Source organism: Medicago sativa, chromosome 5, assembly GCF_051527215.1.
Source record: "Medicago sativa cultivar Bolivia chromosome 5, Bolivia_mono, whole genome shotgun sequence".
Classification (NCBI taxonomy): Eukaryota; Viridiplantae; Streptophyta; class Magnoliopsida; order Fabales; family Fabaceae; genus Medicago; species Medicago sativa.
The window spans coordinates 11,127,093-11,134,101 of NC_140753.1; the positions used below are offsets into that span (position 1 = coordinate 11,127,093).

General features: G+C 30.9%; 1 long non-coding RNA gene and 1 pseudogene across 1 annotated transcript; both read right to left on the bottom strand.

Annotated features, from left to right (window-relative positions):
• Positions 1 to 1,921: 1,921 nt before the first annotated feature.
• LOC146919976 (uncharacterized) lies at positions 1,922 to 3,410 on the bottom strand. The gene is made up of 2 exons (XR_015011642.1): positions 3,230 to 3,410; positions 1,922 to 2,523 (listed from the first exon to the last, which is right to left on the bottom strand). It is a non-coding gene; the product is annotated as an uncharacterized LOC146919976 (long non-coding RNA).
• A 1,774-nt stretch (positions 3,411 to 5,184) lies between these two features.
• Positions 5,185 to 6,509, bottom strand: LOC146919977 (uncharacterized; annotated as a pseudogene).
• Between the last annotated feature and the right edge of the window lie 500 nt (positions 6,510 to 7,009).

The following is a 7,009-nucleotide window of genomic DNA, read 5'->3' on the forward strand; positions in this document are numbered from 1 at the left end:
TTCTTAGTTTGTCTTTTTATTTTTTTTTATTTTTTATGGACTACTTTAATTAACTTTCTCTTTCAGTTAGATGTATAACAACCTACATTTTTGTTGTTCAATTTCTCTATTAGAGTTTTTTTACAAAGATGCACTATCTCAATTGCAAGTCTTTGTGTCATGGTGTGCATGAAATACTATACATATTCGGTCTTATTTATAAAAAAAAGTTGAGTCAACAAAAGTTAACGGATTTGGACTGAATTTTTAACTAGATACAATACATCAAGTTTTGTTGACCAAACTTTTTCTTATAAATAGGACCTATATATATTTTTGCTGAATTCCACACCACACACGTTCATATACACGAATACAGATAGGTATGTACAGTACCGATGGTGGATTGGATTTAATTAGTTTGAAGCAAATCTGATCTGATGGTCCAAATCCAATGCCAATGTTTAGAATCACTGTTGTCTCTGAACTGAACACTGGGGTTCAGAAACAGTAAAACTGAAATGTCTTTTTTAGAATACCGAGCGTAGAATCTAATCATCCAATGAAGTTAGTGTTGCACTATACCTGCAAACTCAGGTCACTTTTTCATTGTAAAAACATCATTACCGGTATTATCTTTTTAGAGTACCAACTACCATGTAGTTAAGAATCAAAATCAACATTTGTTAAGAATTAACAAAATCAACAAATTGTATACTCCCTCCATCTCGGAATATCTGATCCATTTACTAAAAAAAAGTGTCCCAAAATAACTGAACCATTTCAATTTCCAATACAACTTTCATCATTCTCAATTCAATATATTCCACTTTCCCCTTTATTTATACATTTTTCTTAATCTGTGTGAAAAACCAAACTGGTTCAGATATTCTGGGACGGAAGGAGTAACTTTTTAGAGTACGTATACAGTATATACTCCTAAATCCTAATTAAGTCCCTAACAAAAAAAAAACTTCATGACGACCCCAAATAGTCCATCACATAAAGAAAGGTCTAAAATAATTCTTACGGTCATAAGGCATCGACTACCATAGTCTAGTCCCTATGGTTACTTATACACAAAATGGTTGATAAATTGTTGATGTGTATGTTTGTGTATAATGTACACCCTCTTTGGTCCTCTTTATAAGAGAAACTTGAATCAACAAAAATTAATGTATTTGGTTAAAAATTCAGTCTAGATACATTGAGTTTTGTTGACCCTACTTTCTCTTATAAATAGGACCGGATAAGTTAGTAATTTTCACGTGTAAAATATTGATGATGTGTAAGAAATTGGATCAAACTATTTGCTAGGTTATTTTGAATCTAAATTATTTGCTAGGTTATTTACCCCATGTCCAAAAAGACACAAATACCTTCCTTTGTAAGCCCAAATCCGTTCATCCCCCTTTTAACTCCTTCAAAAACTCCAAACTCATTGTAGAAGCAAATAGAGCAAACAGAGTACATGTCAAATTCAAGGGAGCTTCTATGGTGAAGTCAATGACTTTTTTGGTGGAGTCATCTATGTGGTCTAATAGGATAGTGACACGTGGAATCATTTTATTATTTATTTATTTGTTTGTTTATTTATTTATTTATTTTTAATCCAAGATCGATGTTTTGCTCTGATACCAGAGTTTGTGCAGAGTACGGAAGATTTTTTTCATAGACAAATTTAAATTCTTTTGTCTAGTTTTTTGAGCTGTAAAGACAACCCTGCTACTGAGCTTTGTAATTTACTTAGCTCTTTTTGTTCTGAGATTTCAAAATCTCTTTTGGGTGGTGTTACTCTAAGGCTTTGGCTCCTGAACAATGGTTTTTCTGTTTCTTCAAAAGATCTTTTTCAGCTTCTATCAAAGAAAAGCTATTTATTGCTAAATTTCTAAGTATAGGTGACTTTAGGGTAACTAAAGGTGTAAATAATTCATCAATATGAATTGTATTTATTGGAATGATAGGCCTTGCCTTTCTATTGATTTTCAATGATACATATACAATGTCAGTTTCTCTGTATATTTGCTATAAAATCATGACTATTTAATGACAATTATATTCTAATAATAACAATAATATTCTAATAATGACAATGATATTCTAATAATTCTAATACACCCCCATAGTCGAAACAGGAGGCTGACGAATGTTGAGACTATCACGAAAATCATCAAAGAGTTGCAACGGAAGTCCTTTGGTGAAGATGTCAGCGATTTGGTAACGTGAAGGGACATGTAAGACTCGTACTTGGCCACAGGCGACTTGCCAGATAAATAGACAGCACTCACATTGTCACAATAAACCAGAGTGGCTGTTGTGACTGGGCAATGTAGTTCCAACAATAAGTTTCTAATCCAACAAGATTCAGATACTACATTGGCGACTCAACGGTACTCGGCTTTGGCACTGGACCAAGAGAAGGTGTGTTGGCGTTTGGCAGACCATGAGATTAAATTGTCACCAAGATAAACATAGTAACCAGAGGTGGATCGCCTGGTGTCCGGGCAACCAGCCCAATATGCATCAGTGTAAGAAACCAATTTGCTGACAGAGGAGGGATGTAAGTGAAGGCCGAAATCAATAGTGCCATGAATATACCGAATGATAGGAATGGTGTGAATTACTTAAAGCATAATTAATTCTATAACAAATTGTAAAAGGATGATTACTCTTTTTCAGAAAATTCGAGTTTTTCAACTTATAATGAAAAACTATAGATCTATATAGATCTTTATCTTTTAGGGATAATCTCATTTGTAAATTTATGTCAAATTTTATTTTTTCATATTTTAAATTACACTTTCCTTGTGCAATTGTTGCTTGTCTTTTGTCTAAAAGTACTTTTGATTAAAATTTGAATGGTTGATATATGAATATAACCAATTTTACTTTTTTCTTTTTCAGAAAATGTTTCAATTCTTTTTTCAATTTGAGTATTATCTATGGTAGATATGACTATGTTTCCTTGAGTAGTTTCAATTGGAATTGTTTCTTCTTTGATCATTATTCCAAATTTCAAAATATTTTTTCTTGAGAAAAATTCTTTAAATTTATTAAACTTTCTTTTGAAGTTTTCTTCAGCAGTTAAAGATAAATCTGCTTCTTCTATCTTATTATCTATTATGTCATCATCATAATAACTAGATGTTCCTTCAAAATATGAAACCTCAGTCATATTCTATAATGTCTATCATGCCAATAATATAATATTGAAAAGTAAATTTTGAATTTAATAAAGATATATTCATACCTGATTTGATCTTCTTTGAGATTTGATATTTTTGGTGTTGTTGTAGTTAGATATAATCTTCTGAATGATTATATTTTGATTTTGGTGATCCCTCCAGAGTAATACCTCAAGGATCTAGCTCCTCCAGAGTCTTATCTCAAGAGCTACTTCTATAAAAACAAATTTTTATAGGAACGAAATACTTAATAGTATTGAACTACAATATTCGTCGTTTACAAATGAGCATCAAGGCTCTTATTTATAGTGAAAAAGGGCTCACAAATTGTTCACATGTCCTTTTCTCGACAGCTAATAAAGATAAACACGTAAACAAAAAGACACACAATATTGTACATAATTATCTCATAAGTGGTCCCCATCTGACTCAGATGTGATAAGGTACCACTGTACACTTTGGTCTACTACATGACGCGTGGCTTAATGATTGATTCTTCATTGTTGTTTTCTGCCGACGTTTTCTTTGGACAGTTTTTGCACACGCGTCCTTTGAAATATGTACCAAAATACCTACAACATTCTTCCTGTATGGCTCGTGGTAATTTTTCATGATCATTTTTTAACTGATCTATTTTAGTCCAGGACCAAGGAATTTTTTCTGAAATTTTCTTTTGCTAAGTCTTTGAAAAATCCTTAATTAGCAATATAATTTAAACATCCAAGAAATCTTTGGATTTGCTTTCTATCAGAAAGCTCGTTTGGAAAAGCTTGTATTTTTTCTTGAGTATGGGGTGCTAAACTTAGTTCCCCATTTTCTTTGAAGATAAGTCCAATGTATTCTATTTCTTTTTGACAAATTTTTGATTTCTTTTTTGAAATCATGGACCTTTTTCTTTGATTCTGAAAAGAACAGTTTCTACATCTTTAAGATGTTGTTCCTTACTTCCTTTTGTGAAAATAAGTATATCATTTATATATGCTAGACATATATGATTCAAACCTTCAAAATATTGATCCATAAATCTCTGATATATCGATGATGCTTGTTTTAGTCTGAAAGGCAAAACCTTCCATTCGTAATGTTTTTGAGGTGGACATGAAAAAGCTGTTAATGATGTTGTTTCTTCAGCTAGTCTAAGTTGGTAATAACTAGACTTTGCATCCAAAGAAGAAAGCCAATTACATCCTTTTATTTTTTCTAAAATAAAATCTTTTCTTGGTAACTTATAAGAATCTCCAATTGTTGCTAGGTTAAGCTTCTTATAATTGATCACCATTCTTCTCTTACCCCTTTTTATCTCATTGTGATTTTCAACATAAAAAGTTGGTGCTGAGTGTGGGCTTGATGATGGTCTAATAAGATCCTTATCAAGTAAATATTTACATTCTTGTTGAAATTCTTCAACATCTCTAATAGTATATGGAATTCTATTTGGAACATTTATTTCGTCATCAGGGTTTTTAAGTTTAATAACTATTAATTCATGATTAGTGTTCTTAAAACTGTCTAGAGGGTTATCTGAACAGACTTCATCTAATCTTTCTTCTATGCTAATATGAAAATTTCTTTCTTCCCACATAATTCTTAATTCCTTAAGGTTTCTTTTAATAACATTTAAAATCTCGTTTCTAGTAACTATCTTAGTGGTTACTATTTTACTATTCTTAGGGTTTCTTAAGTATTTCCAATGAAATGATATAGTATCTCTTCTTTGAGTAAATGGTTCATATAACTTTAAAAATTTATTTCCTATGATTAAATCTAGTCCTGAATCATGGAGGTAAATTGTTGGAATGAAAAACTTATATCCTTCAATTTCTATAGAAATATCTCTAAGGTTAAACCATATATGATGTTTTGATTTGTCTGCAACGATAATTTCCTTTGGTTTTGCTAATCTTTCCCAATTTCTAGAGATAGATTTTTTACCAAAATAAAGAGTTGCACTTGTATCTATATAGGCCATGAATTTTTTCTTTCCTAACACTTTTTTATGAATGTAGCACTTGGATTTCCTTTACCAAGTATTTTCTTCGACATCTGAATCTGTCTCAGTACAATATTCATAAAGTTCGTCATTAGAACTAATGTCTGATTCTATAGGTTCATAGCCTAAAGCATATATAGCATGTAGAACATTTTTCTTAGAATTATTTTTCTTAGGGCACTCATTTGCATAGTGACATTCTTCATGACATAGCCAACATGTACATGATTTTTTACCTCGTGGACATGTTTTTCTTTTTGGATGAGGCAGTTTTTTCCTAAAGAATTTTTTATCTCCCTTCTTAAATTTTCTAAATGGAATTTTCTTAAACCTCTTTTTCTTATAATGACGTTTCTGAGTTTTTCTAGACCCTTTTCTAGAATTAGGGTTACATCCATAGTTTCCTACTTTGTCTTGTAATTTATTACAACAAAGAGATACTTGAGCTTCTCTTTTAGCTATTTTTTGGCTACATTTCTCCTGAAGCCAAATTTTTAAGGAAGTTATTCTTCCTCCAAAGGTATTATCTACTTTTCCTTCTGTGAGGGCTGAGGCAAAGTATATCTTAACCTGTTCTGATACTTTTTCTGGTAACTGGTCATAGAATAATTCTATCAAGTTCCTAGAGTTTATGGTGTTATTATCTATGTTATAATAATAGTTTTGGAATTCACAAATAAAGTTATCTACATAACACATATTGCAAATTTTTAGATTGGTTATCTTCCAAAGGTTCTGATCGGAAAATGCTATTTTTGATTGGATGGTATCTTTCCATCCCTTAAATTCTTTAACTAATAGACCATATATCCAGTCTGTTACTAAGGATCCAGTTAGGGGTATGGATGCCATAACTTCTGGAGGTAAAGTTGAAATGTATTTAAATGCATTGCCTCTAGTTTTATATTGCAGATGGTTGAAGGTATCATTAGCACTTAAATTTCGAAGATCTTCATTTAAGTGAACTAATACATTATTTGTATTATACCAATCTCTTAAATTTTTTGCAGTATCTATACTACAATTTATATCCATAATTCCTTGTCCTTAAAAATGATTTTGTGAAGGCTCATAGTAATGAGGTATTTTTTGAAATTTTTGTCTTGTAAGTTCTTTTTTAAAATCTGCAGGTCTTTTAGTTCCTGAAGTTTCAGCCTCTTCTATTTTTACATAATTAGGATTTTCCTTTTCGCTTTCATTAGCTTCTTCTTCTGAGCAAAATCGTATATAATCTGATTATTATCTTCAAGTTTACCATCAAAGGTTTCTTGACCTTTTCCACTAATATCTAAAGAAACCATAAGTCTTTCTAGATTTTCTAGTTGCTTATTAAGGTCTTATTCTGTATCATCCATCAAAAGAAACTAGATGGAGGTCTAATAGTTAATTGTTTAGATTCAGAAGTTTCCTTAGGTTCAGAAACTTTTTCTTGAATTTTAATTATTTCTGGTGTTTTTTCTGGGATAACTATTTGTTTTCCCTTATCTTCCCCCCTCGCAAGAAATTGAGATAACTCATCCATGGTTAAATATCTTTCTTTATTTTCTAAGAGTTTCAAAATGCCTTCTTGAATTTCATCCATCCTTTGGTGAAATTTTTTATAACAACAATTCTTGATTATGTAAGCTAACATACAAGCTATATTGTTGAGTTGTGGGTTTTCTGTATGAAAAAGGTGAGGATATCTATGTGTTTCATCTTCTTCATAACAGGCAAAATTTTCTTCATTAAAATTCCATGTTTCATGAGGTCTATTTTCATGTGGTCTATACTTTTCTTCTTCAAACTGCAAAGTTTCTAAATAGGACGTTTGTTTTTCTATCCTATATTTTAGATTAGAAAAGTCATCTAAAAC